The sequence below is a fragment of the Sapajus apella genome, unplaced genomic scaffold (genome assembly GCF_009761245.1).
Source record: "Sapajus apella isolate SASKATOON/1434 unplaced genomic scaffold, GSC_monkey_1.0 scaffold35, whole genome shotgun sequence".
Classification (NCBI taxonomy): Eukaryota; Metazoa; Chordata; class Mammalia; order Primates; family Cebidae; genus Sapajus; species Sapajus apella.
The window spans coordinates 21,922,142-21,935,979 of record NW_022436975.1 but is presented as its reverse complement, the minus strand read 5'-3'; the positions used below and the strand labels follow the sequence as shown (position 1 = coordinate 21,935,979).

Genomic DNA, 13,838 nt, shown 5'->3' with positions numbered 1-13,838 from the left:
TGTACTAAAAACTTATGTTAGTATTACCATCCAACTTTTCCAAAAGGGCTGTTTTCTTTATTTTCATTATGAAGTGAGGCTTGGGGAGTGGCAGTCATAGCTCTAGAAATAAAGTATGTGGTAAGTGTTGAATAATGATCTACCAAAGACCAGTTGATCAGATTTACAGACACCCAGTGAATCTATAAGAAAATGCTTCTAAGAATCAGTCCCTGGGTTCTGCTTTTGAAACAACAGGGAAAACATAATATAAGCACAAGTCAAATGGAATGACAGCTAAAAGTTTACATTGTCAAAGCTAGTCTCAAGAATACATAGATATTACTTGTAATTAGCACATTGTAATCTTGCAAATAGATCTTTAAAGTGCTTGAGAATAGTTCTCACATAATTTAAACATTTTCCTAATATCTTGTCTTTATTACAGTTCAGTTCAGTGAATCATATTTGGCTTCCTAATAGTGCCAAGGCATAGTTGAATTAAATCCCTGATTACTTCTTTTTGATCGAAGGGGTTCTTTTTTGTAGTTGTTATTGTTTTTATATATTGTATCTTATTCTTTGTTACATTAATAATATTTGTTTATTGCAGACAAATTAGAAAATACAGAGAAGCGAAATAATTATAGCCTGTGTCTCATACATTTATTACTATAATTATATGTTCATCTAGATACACAGTATGGGCCCATTTATAATATAGTATTGCAACCTGTTATTTTTAGTAAAAAGTCTATTTTAACCATCCTTTTACATCAATAAGTTTTGTTCTACAGCATCCTTTTAATGGCTACATGGAATTAGTTAAATAGATATATCATTTTTAACTAATTCCCTACTATTGGATATTTAGAGCAAGGCTATGCATATCTTATCTACACCTTTAATTATGTCCTTTGGATAAGTTTAAGTGTAGAATTTCTAAGTAAATTATTTTAAACTCCTCTAAGGATTTCTTATATATTTACACAAGGAAGGGCTGTGTGTTAAAGTGTACACATTAGATAATATCTTTATTTGAAGAAAGTGTCATTTTGGTAGGCACAACATTTTACTGCTTTTATACACATTTAAAAAAATAACATAAAACATTTTTTCTCCTCTTCAGTGGTGGTCATCTTCATCTTATTATTTCTCACAATAAAGATCTTAGCTGTTTTAAATGTTTTATTAATATAGTTCCTGAAGAATCATATACATATATATTTTTCAATTTTTCATTTTTAAGAATCTATTTTCCTTTATGGCAAACTCAATTTTAGGGGACAAGATTCATTAACCTTTTCATATCTGATTTTGCGTTTGATTCAAAAAGGCCTGAATTATAAAGTTTTGATATATTCAGTGATTATAAAATAAACACTATTTTATAATAGATAGCATTTATTAGTAGAAAGATATTATTTATGTGCCTGCTTCCAAAAGTCTTATGCAGCCTTGGAAAAGAACTGTTTCTACACATGCTGAATATCAATTGAGTAAAGGAATATAAAGAACAAAAAGTGATGGAAAGACTTTATTAATGAATTTAACAGTCCTAGGCTCTAGTAATGAAATGGATCATGAGGCAGACAAGGTCTGTTTGCTCATAGAGCTTTCATTCTTGCCAAGGAGAGAGACGGCAGACAAGCAACCAAATAAATTATACAATTGCAGATTCCTCTGGGAGATAATAGGAAAATAAAGAGCGCTGGAGGGGGTCCCAGGGTCTTCCATGGTGCCTGTGGTATCCAGGCCTCCTTGGGGAAAAGTGAATCCTAGAAGTGTGAAGGAGGCAAGTGAAGTGCCCTGACAGAGCACAGCTACAGAATTGTGTGGTTCTGGGCCTGAGCCCATCCGCAGCCTTGTGGTTACCTGCCCACCCAAAGCTAAGCACAGAAACTGAGTTACCATCTAGAAATTTTCACAGTCAGTCAATAATAAATTTTATGTTTATTGAATCAAATGATAATTTTTAAAGATGAGACTTGTACTCTCTGTTTCTTTTTAAAATTTCTTTCTTTTAGAAGTACATTACTTTGTATTTTGCTCAGTGGTCACTCTGTGAAGGATTGGAGGAAAAAACTGATCCTGGACCTCAGATAGTTTGAGAAATATTGTGCTTGAGAGTTACTTTTATCTTGTTCTTCTCCCAGGTCAAAATGTACGTAGCAGAAACAATTCAGAAAAAGACAAACCATCCACTAGAGTATAGTGCATGTAGCAGGGGAAATGAGGGAGGTGAAAAGGAAATTAATTTGGAGGAAAATAAGACTATTTTTTAAAAGAAATAAGAATATATGTCTCACCAAATAAGGCATTGCTTTTCTGCCCATAGATTTATTGTCATCTGGGTTTACTGGATAGTGAATTAAAATTTTCATGTGTTTTTATACACAATGTGTACATAAAAACACATAAAAAGTGTTTTTACATCCCCTAGTTGAATGCCCTTTCCAGTGGGACATTAGGACCCATTTCCCATGACTGGGGCATTTTTCACATGATATTTTACCCAATTTTAGACTACTGGTTATACAGGTTGAGCATTCCTAATCCAAAAATCTGAAATCCAAAATGCTTCAAAATTTAAAACTTTTTGAGCACTCACATAATGCTCAAAGAAAATGCTTATAGGAGCATTTTGGATTTCAGATTTGGGAATTAGGGATACGCAACCAGCATATAATGCAAATATTCCAAAATTTGAAAAAAAAATTCAAAATCCAAAACACTTCCAGTCCCAAGCATTTCAGATAAGGAGTACTCAACCTGTAATATGACCTCTGCATATGAAACCAGATGATAATATACCATTAATTTTTGAAACTTAGCTTTCCAAAATGATGATAGATAATGCTATGTAATTTGCTACAGCATGTATATGGCCAAATTTGGAGACTCAATTGTGATTAATATGTAGTTCTTAAGTATTTAATGCAGTGTGAATACTGCTTCACCATTATTCAATGATTTTGTGCACCTAGTTGTGGGAGTCTGTTGACCTCTGAGTGTCTTTTCAATACATGTTTTTTAATATAGTAATTTCTACAATGTCTAAAAGTATTTTCAGATTTCCTCAGTTCTTTTAATCCTTAATGAATAACTGATTTTTTGCTTGTACCAATTTAATCTTATATCTCTTAAAATGTATTTGAATCCTGGATGAGAATATATTTTGGCAATATGGGTGATATTTTTGCCTAGCTTTATTTGCAGGAAATCTTTTCAACCTTTACAACATAATGACTAGTTACTTAGAGATTTAGCTGTTCAAATTTAATAACATCAGAATTTTACAATGATAGAACTATTCTAGTAGCCCAGGGGAAATATTCTAGCAGCCCCCAAAACTGAAGTGTGACATGGTTGCTTCCTCTAAGTGTTTTGCTGATTAAAGAATGTTTAAAATGATCACCTCTTTGGTTTTATCAGACTTAGAAAGACTGGAGTAGAGGTACAGTGAAACCTGGCTCCCTGGTTAGCAGTATGGGTTCTGGAATAAGACTGCCTGTCAGCAGTTCTACCATTGCTTTCTGTGGGCCTTCAGCATGCAACTTGACTTGTTAACATCTGTTTCGTTATCTGGAATATGGGCATGAAATCTACCCCCATAATAGCGTTGTGAGATGTCATTGATATTGTCTGTAAATCACTCTGACCAACCTATGGTACATAGTAAGATACTCAAATGATTGTTGTCAGTTTTACTGCTCTCATTGCAGTGGTGATGTGGTTAATATTATTTTCATCATTATTATCACAGTCCGGCTTTCTGGAGTAGTTCCAGATTAGGCAGCATTACCTAAATGCTCCTTCTTTTCCCCCCACAACACACAAAATGTAATTAAAATTTGCGTGTGTGTGTGTGTGTGTGTGTGTGTGTGTGTGTGTATATATATGTATATGTATACACACGCACATATATATAAATATATTTATTTTGTTTTATATATATATGTGTATATATATATATGTGTATATATATATATATAAAACAAAATACATTTTAACCACGAAAGAGAACTTTAAGAAACCAATAACCAAATAAGCATAGCAAAAACAGGGAGCTGGATGTAATTAATATGCTGGCATGGAAGGAAACTTACTATGGACAAAGGTCAAACTTCTTGTACATTATACCAACAAAGCAGGGAGAAACAACATGAAAAAGAAAATCAGAAGAGAGTAAAAGCTGTGTAGCAACAGTAGTGAATGGGGTGTTGGAAAGTGAGAGTGGGGAAGCAAGGAAGAGCTACTGGCAAAAAATAAACTCAGCTCTGCAGTGGTGGGAGAGAAAGAGTCGTCAACCAAATCCTTGTTGGTCTTGAGAGGCCCTGCAGTCACTTCTCTGCTTTGAGTGCTAAGAATGGGTGGAGAAAGAGCTCTCCACCTGCCATTGAAACATCAAAATTGTTTAGTTCAGAAGATTAGGGAGGAAGATGGGAATGTGATGAGCTGTGCTATGTAGAGATGGAAAACTCTAGTGCCGATACAACAAAATAAAATAACAGTTGACATTTATTGTGCACTTTTTATATGCCAAGGATTAATCTAGTTATTTTCCTTGTGACATCTTATAATCTTTACATAACTGTGAACAGTGACTTTAAAAGATAAGAACCTGTGGCTTATACCTGTAATCCCAGCACTTTGGGAGGCTGAGGCAGGCAGATCACCTGAGGTAAGGAGTTCGAGACCAGCCTGACCAACATAGCAAAACCCCATCTCTACTAAAAATACAGAAATTAGCCAGCCGTAGTGATATGTGCCTGTAATCCCTGTTACTCAGGGGGCTGAAACAGGAGAATCACTTGAACCTGGGAGCAAGAAGTTCAGTGAGCCAAGATTGCACCATTTCACTCCAGCCTGAGCAACAGAGTAAAAGTCTGTATCAAAAAAAAAAAAAAAAAAAAAAAAAAAAAGAAACTGAAAATGCTAACAAATGCATAAAATATATTAATTTGGTTTGTATAAAATCAACAGTTACTCAAGAATGGCTACTCAAAACGGAATGGCTTAGAATTGTCAGACCTTGTTGCTATACATACACCTAAATTATAGGTCTCGCAGGAGTGGCTTTTAAAGAAAATTACAAAAAGCCAAAACCTAGTTGTTTGGCGTTTAATTGTTCCAAACGGCAGACTTGATCATTAGAACTAAACCATTGCATTACATGCTTAGTTATATAACTAGTCAAATACCAACTCATGAAACTCTGAAAAAAAAAAACAAAACTCCTTAGGAAACTCATTCCTGAGCACTACCAGTGCTTTAACACTTGCACAGCCCTTAAAGACCAGATTTGGCAATTTGTGGCCATTTTGCCACTGTGAAGCCTTGTGAACTAGGCCAGCCTTACTTGGTGCCCTCATTTGCTCCAAGTGATCCTTCTGGAATCACCCTTCCGGCTCCAACTTTCAATGCTTTTGTCCTGCCAGGCAGGCTTCTGTGAATCTGACACATGTCATTTTAAACCAAACAAGGATCAGATTTTCATCATGCATGCTCTAATACCAAAATTCCATGAAATAAAACCTCAGTGACTGGGAAATCTGATTGTTTTCACCTTCACCGCAAGATCACTGGAAAATTCTATTCCTGCTTTAATTTTTCTTTTGTGCAACCATTAAAAGATTAGAAACTTGAGTTCAGCTGAGAAAGACAAAATGTTCTTCTTTATAAACAACTGTAGAGTTCAACCTGAGGAGGTGAAATCTTTGCTTATTCATTTTTGACGTTTTCCTGTTCTGCAGTGTTAGCTTTGGTGTTTCTGGAAGAAGTTTTGGAATGGTCTGAGGACATTTTTCTTCACATACCATTGGCAAAGCAGATGCAGTTAGCTGCATTGATGCAGATGAGTTAGCTGAATGGGTTGGTGTGGATGGACAGAGTGTGCCTGGAGACCTTTGGGTCAGTTTTGCAAAAAATATGTTTTTCCTGCTGCTTTCCAATTAAAGGGCACTGGCCACAAGAATGAAATGGGGTGTCGTGTGTGAGTTTGTGTGTGTGTGCACACATGCATGAAAGGTAAGAAAACTGCTTAGCAAAAGCAGCTTCAGACTCTGATTGCTTTCACAGAATATCTCCCCAGTGTGTCATAAATAACCTTTATTCCTTTTATGTTAAAGAAACAACTAACTTGAAATAAAGCCTTTAAAAATGCAAGGTCTGTACCTATCACTGGTGTCACCATCCGTTTAATTCCACATACAATATAGATTTATGGTTCCATCTAATACAGAAAACAATCAACTATCTTTATAATGGTGGTACCCAATCATATGAGGAAAATAAAATTTCATTTAGCAATTTGGCTGAGGTAAGGAAGTATATAGTTCGTTTGTAAAAGATTTTCACATGCATACAAAATCAAACCATTAAAATTAAGTTGTCACTTAGCTGGTTAAGCTTCAGTTCCGTGGAAGACTCCCCTGCCCATAATAGCTTAGTTGTAGTAATTCTAGACTATTAAATGTAATGACCATCTTTAGTCATATTTTAATCTCCAGCATGATCTCTTATGTCTAAAATATACAAAAATTGTTAGAAGTGGAGAGGTCTATGTCACAATGAAAGTTAGAAATTAAGATTCATAAAATCTTATAATTCATAATTTCTAACTTTCATTGTGACATAGACCTCTCCAACTCTAACAAACATTTGTATATTTTAGACATAAGAGATCATGCTGGAGATTAAAATATGACTAAAGATGGTCATTACATTTAATAGTCTAGAATTACTACAGCTAAGGAAGGCAGCAATTCACACTGCCATGTGTGTACCTATGCAACAATCTTGCATATTCTTCACATGTACCCCAAAACCTAAAATGCAATCAAAAAAAATAAATAAAATAAATTAAAAAAATAGCCAAAGCAAAACTTAAAAAAAAAAGATTCATAAAAAAACTCTGATTTTCTTCACTTGGAGAAATGAATTTGGAATGTAGCATAATAAAACTTTCAGCAAATTCACTATTTATGCTAGCAAAGACAAAGACATGGAATCAACCTAAATGCCCAGTGGTAAATTAGCTAAAGAAAATGTGGTACGTATACACCATGGAATACTATGCAGCTATAAAAAAGAATGAGATCATGTCTTTTGCAGGAACATGGACGGAGCTGGAGGCCATCATATTTAGCAAATTAACACAGGAACAGAAAACTAAATATGATATGTTCTCACCTATAAGTAGGAGATAAATAATGAGAATATAGGGACACATAGAGGGGAAATGACACACACTGGGGCCTGTCAGAGAGCTAAGGGTGGGATGAAAAAGAGGATCAGGAAAAATAACTAATCGGTATGAGGCTTAACACCTGTGTGATGAAATAATCTGTACAGCAAACCTTCATAACACAAGTTTACATCACAGACCTGCACATGCACCTCTAAACTTAAAAGTTAAACATAAATAAGAAATTGCCCCTAATTTATTGTCATAGTATGTTTAATGCCATCTTTCCTTGTGTTAATACGCATAGATAGAGCTGGTTGGAAACATCACAGAATCATCATGATGGTGGTGTAGAAAGCCTTTCTGTGTTTGATTGTCCTAGAATTGCAATAATGGTATAGGACATTCCCATCATCCTACACCAGGGAAGGCGTCAGGATCTGCCATGACAGATCGAAGGGGCTGCACAGATGTACATGTACTAAACCCAGAGGGCCCTGGAAACCGTGCGTTGTTTATTTTCCTTTGGGCTTTATTGCTCTCACTTAGAGAAGAAAATAACACAAATTCTCACTCCCTCTTTGTATATAATGCATTTGTTCTGCTAAAGAGATTGGAGTTCAAACTAGTAAGGAAGGACAATAAATCAGGACGGGTTTGTTAAAGAGTACGTGGAGGAGGCACAGCTCTGCTGCCATCACACCTCACGCATCCCTGCCTCATTATGAAGTGGGAATGACCCAGTAACATCACCCTTGTTTGCTTTGATCTGCCTGTCTGTAGCCTTTCAAATATATGACTGAACCATTTCAGTTTATTAGTCATTTAGAACCCAAAAATTGCTTAACTAAATGTGCTGTTATAGTTAAAAATTTCTGATTATCTATAGAAAAGATATTTTTAAATACTTTAAAAGGTAGTGGTTTTAGAAAAATATACATTAAACTTTAAATAATCTGTAATAAAGCATTTGAGATTTGCACTTTCTGGCATAAAATGAAATGGAAGAATAGCTATTGCAGCTTGCACTGATGGGCAGAATTGCCCCTTAATTTTTTCGCCAGTCTTCCTATATTTATTTTTCGGTTATTGGCATTTTATATTCTAGATTTTTTTTTCCTTAAATTGATTTTATAAGTAATATTTTGTTTCACTTCTTTTAGCATCTTGTGTATTTCAGGTGTTAAAATTGAATGAAAATTTCTTGAAATCTAGGCACAGCAATCGTTAGTGAACAATACCAATATTGTTTTCTTCATGAGTTGTTGTTAGTTAAAATATATAGAAATATACAAGAAAGGTAAATATAAAGGCTTTGCAATCTTTATAACCTGTGTTAAAAATTCTCTTTGAAAATACAAACTATTACTGGGATAAAAAGGAAAATTTGGTCATTCAAAATCTATCTTCTAAGAAAGAGGAAAAAACTCTGGTTTTAAATAGCCCATCTGGCCTTCGAAAGCTTTTCCCCAGGGAGTTGCACTAACTTCTGCCACATAGATCGCGCTTGATGATGGACATAGCCCATGGCAAAGAGGCCAGAGATGGAAAGCAAATGGACTTCTGTGAAAATACACGAGGGACAGACAGCATCCTGCTTGCCCAGTAAGTGCTAGAAAATGCTCTAAAACATGGCAAGTACAGACAGGCCCCAGCAGGTTCCAGCATTCTTATGTTGGCTGGGACTCTGGTTTTTAATGTGAGTCCTGTTCTCTGTGAAGTAGACCTTTGACCTACTTGTTACTACTTTTTAGCTTTTTGAAGTTATAGCTGGACAGTGTTATTCAGGTTAAATCATACATAAAACTTTGTTTTAATATTTTAAGTAGTGTTTAAATCGACATAGGCTGTGTTCTGAACTATGAAGAGATAGCGAAGCTTTCTTAAGAAAAGTTTTGAGGGGTGGCTTTGATGTAAAACTAAAATTGCATAACACTTACAGAACTGCATGTCCCATGCAGGATCTTCAAACAAGACTGTTTCTTGTTTGTTATGGTTGACAAGGCCACCACTCTTTCTCTGTAGGAACCCAACATTGACAAGAAGAAAGCAAAGCAAAATCTTTGTGACACACTGTCCCTGGGATGCTTTATGTAATTTACTTTTAAATTTACTAGTTAAAAAAGAGTTACCATGAAGAAGTCTTTTTAAAAATGGAATCATTTGATTCCAAATGTATATATTAAATTTCTTAGGTATGATTATTTCTGCCCTTGGTGTGTCTATGATTTTTCTGTAACCAAAAATTAATACCACTTTAATGCCAATTTGCTTTCAACATTACTGATCCAGAAAATCTAAAAGGTAGATTTGGCATGCCAGATTAGAAAACAATAACCTGGTATCAGAGGTAATAGTCACCTTATCCATCCTCCACTTTTTGAATGAAGATGAGGACCCCCCTCAGCCACCTCACATGATGGTATTGAAAATAACCTCAGAAAATGGATGTGGAAAGATTGATTTATAAATGCACTTTAAAGCCATAGGATGTTATTGCATTCTGAATTTGAAGTTTTTCTATATAAGCAAGACTTGTTTCCGTTAATATAGCTGTGACATGCCAATCTCTGAGCTAAAAGAGAGAATAGCCTCTTAGGAACAGAATCTGGAACATGGGTCAGTGTTCCGTTAGGAGCCTGACAGCTGGACTCACAAGCTTACCGTTCTATTGGCATGTCCAGATGGTATATGGATGTGGGGTCCAGTGGTATTCACAGCTCAAATAAGAGAGATTTTATGAGGTAAAAATCCATGAATACTTAAAATTTTATTTGATTTAAAGTCTGCTGGACTTTATTCCTGGAGATTCAAAAATATTTTAACTCCTTCAGAATGTGCTTACAGGTCCAGAATTTAACTTTCTTTATATAATTTTAAATATAAAGTGATTATAATCTGATTTTTAAGATAATCCTTTGTACACCACATAGTTAAGAAACCAGCCAGCTGAATGTGGGTGGACACACCTGTAATCACATCTACCTTAAGAGGCTGAGGCAGGAGAATTGCTTGAACCTGAGAGCTGGAGGTTGTGGTGAGCTGAGATGGCGCCGCTGCATTCCAGCCTTGGTGACAGAGTGAGACAGTCTCTAAAAAATAAAAAAAATTTTAAAAAAACCAGCAAAGTATTCAGATAAAATCTGTTAAAAATCAGAGTCCTCCAGATAAAGTCTGAGAAATACGCTCAGTTATTATTTGATTATATTTTCTTTCTCTACTCACTTTTTTAAATTGCTGAAGAAAATAAAGTTGAGAGACCTTCTTTCTGTCCTGAAATCTTTTGTGGGCCTTAAAGTCATTTTCCCAAACTGTCCCCCTCCCACTAACAAAAATCTGTGGAAAGGCCCTCTCCTGTCCCCAAACCTAACACTTTATGACAATTGTGTTCTTACTAAATCCTTTAGTCACTTACCACATGGATTGAAATTCTTAAGCAACAGTTCAGTTCTGACTCCCACTCGATCCTTGACAAGGCCTTCAAAGGCATGAGTCAGACATGGTTTATCCATCTCCGTGTGAAGCAGACAGGATAAATATAGCAAATGAGCTTAAGACCTTATGGTCAGAATGAAAAGAAGACTAAGGGGGACTTGCTTAGTACTGGTCTAACAAAGAGGTCAGTTACATGGTATCAGTTATTAGCGAGCTCGAGTTTCCAGAAGATAAAATCAGTACAAAGAGTAACAGTCAAGGAAAGCTTATTAGACAGAGGAGACTTGGGCAAGGCCTTGAAGGATGGAAAATAGAGAGTGAGGGAGAAAAGCATTAAGTAAGAGGAGCAAGATTGAGCAAGGCAAGCTTCTGGGATAGCAGTGACCGAACCCTAAAGTACCATGGTGAGCTGTGCATGGGGAACTGTAGGCAACAGCCTGGTTAGATTATTCTTCTCCTGAGCACCCCCATCCCAAACCCCAAGTGGCATCTCCAGGCCCAGATAAACATTTGTATCCTTGCATTTATAACGGTTCTCTAGCTTTTCCCCCACCTCTGGCAATTCGGAATTGTAACATTTCATTGGTCCCAATATACTAATGATGATTTGTTGGACATCCGGATTCTTGCATTTTGCCATTAAAGAATGCCATTTCTTTTCCTGAGCAGTTTTTCTTAAATAATCAAGAAACTTCCATCACCCACGATCAGTCACAGTCCTCACCCCTCCATAAACTTTCTATTCTCTGATCATCTTCTTTGTATAGTTTATTGTCACCCTGTGCCAGGGTGAGACTTCCCTTTTCAGGGAAGCTTGTGCTTTCCCTCCCAGTCTAACCAGGCGTCTTCATGTTATTTTGCTGAGCACCTCCCTAACAGGGCTGTGGCGCCCAAGTAAGTAATGGAGTCAGAGCTGTGAAGCCTGACTAGGTGATGCAAGTTGATGTTCTTTGTGTCATCTTCATGAGTGTGTGGGATTTTCTAACATTCTTCAAGGGATAAACTCATGATGGATGCCTGCTTCTGTTGGTCTGGAACAATCTCTAGCGTTGTACCTATAAAGAATGCCAGTAGATGCTGTTGATGAAACTAACTTGAAAAGTGTGTGTGTGTGTGCGCGCGCGCGCGCACATATGTTTTGTGATTAGAGATATATTATCTTCCCACTTGGAATATAAAAATAATCAACTTTAAAAGAGCAGTGGGAGGACAAATAATGCTGTCTCTTAAGAGATATTCTGAAGGGAAATATTTTCCAGTTTTCTGTTGTGGAAATGAATGTCTCCCCTCCATATCAAAAATAATAATAATAACAACCACGACTATGATTGTTTATAATAGCTTTTTTTGAGGTGGAGTTTCATTATTGTCACCCAGGCTGGAGTGCAGTGGCATGATCTTGGCTCACTGTAACCTCTACCTCCTGGGTTCAAGCGATTCTCCTGCCTCAGCCTCCTGAGTAGCTAGGATTACACATCCCACTAATTTTTGTATTTTTTACAGAGACACGGTTTCACTGTAGTGGCCAATAGTTATTTAACTATTGGTAAGGTAAGGTAAGTTAAATAGTTATTTAACTATTGGTAAAGGTAAACTTTTCATTTTAACCAAAGAGTAAGACGGTATCCCCACTCCTGCCCCATTTAGAATATGACATAATTCCAAACTCTACTGAGAATTATTGAAACTTCACATGAAGCACTCTCTACCAAACTCATTGATGGAGAAATCAGGGGTTCTAGGTGGGAATTCTTTCTACTTTGAGGAATTTTCATGATACAATGTGATGTAAAATCTTTTGTTATAGGATGTAGCTGCTCTGTTTCATTGATCTGGAGGTGACTTTTAATGTAAAGTCATTTGTTTCTAGAAAAGAAAATATTTCTCTATTATTTTGATTAAAGAATCCCAAACATTACAAATAATTCTATGACCAAAAGTTGTAAGTGAAGACCCTTGTAAATCCAACAGAAACGCTCAGTGGATTGATCTTAAGGGAAGGAGGTCTATTTTATCCTGATCATGTCTTGTCCTGTCTCCCTCTAGCATCCAGGTTCAACCCTGGTGTGTGACAGCATTCTACACAAATATGCCTCTCTTGCTAGACCTGCAAGTGAGTCTATCAGCCCATACCCTGAAGCTTTCTGGGGAATATGAGCATTGCTATTTTGCCTTTGCTTCGTGGTGTTCTAAACTTCAGTGAAATTCATCTGGTAGTGTTGGCCCTGAAATCTGCATTGAATTAGCTATCAAAGTAGAGCCCTTTACTCCATATGACCTTTAGCTTAGCTCAAGAACCAGAAATGCCCCAAGTAGATAGGCTCTGAGAAGCTTCAGCTCTAACTGCTTAAAGAGCATGATTTTGTGTAAAAAGAAAAGTTATATTGGTTACGTATTTTTGAAGCAATTGCTAAAACCCCTACTGAATTGGTACTAAAAATCAGACACTGATAGGTGTTTGGTAAACATGTGGATTTTCAGATCATACCCCAGTCCTTCTGCCTCAATGAGAGATTCCTGTGTCTGAAGAGAGACCCAGGCATTTAGTTAGGAAGAACAAGCACTTCCTAATGACTCTGAGGCAGTTTGTCAGGCATATTTTGGAAATGGCCATACAAAAGGGAAATAACTCATAGACAAAAACCTTGCTATGCTCTGATGCAATTTACTATAGAGATTAAGAGCTTCAGCTCTGGAGCCAGGTGCCTGGGACTGAATCCCAGCTCTCCCACACTTGCTTATAACCTCAGGCAGTTTCTTCATCTGTAACATGGGATGTAACAGCATCCACGTCCTGGGCTGGTTGTGAGGAATCAGTGAGTTCCAGCAGGCAAAATGCTTCATTTGGGCCTTGCTCAATGTTAGCACTGGAAAAGTTTTAAGTATTATTTGTTTTTGTCACTTCTGTTTTGCTTCTAACACTTTTTAATATAATTATTTTATTGACTAATCCCTGGGATTATTTATAAAATATAATAAATATAAACATAAATTATTTTTAGTATGATTATTTTATAAAATAATCCCTGGGAAAACTTCAGTATATTTTAGCACTTCCCATTATACAATATAAAATGGAACAAGAGAAGGCAAGAGAGCATTGTATAGACCTTAGAACCAGACAGACATGTGTTTGTGTTTCACCTTTATTCCTTGGAAGCTGTGTTACTATCTGACTACCTGTTTCTCTACCTGTAAAATGGAAATGTTCATACCCTCTGTAGTATCAAGTTGT

General features: G+C 36.2%; 1 protein-coding gene across 10 annotated transcripts in view; it reads left to right on the top strand.

Moving 5' to 3' along the window:
- EYA1 (EYA transcriptional coactivator and phosphatase 1) overlaps positions 1-13,838 on the top strand; it is a 339,983-nt gene that overhangs the window by 226,437 nt on the left and 99,708 nt on the right. The gene's annotated exons all lie outside the window — the stretch shown is intronic.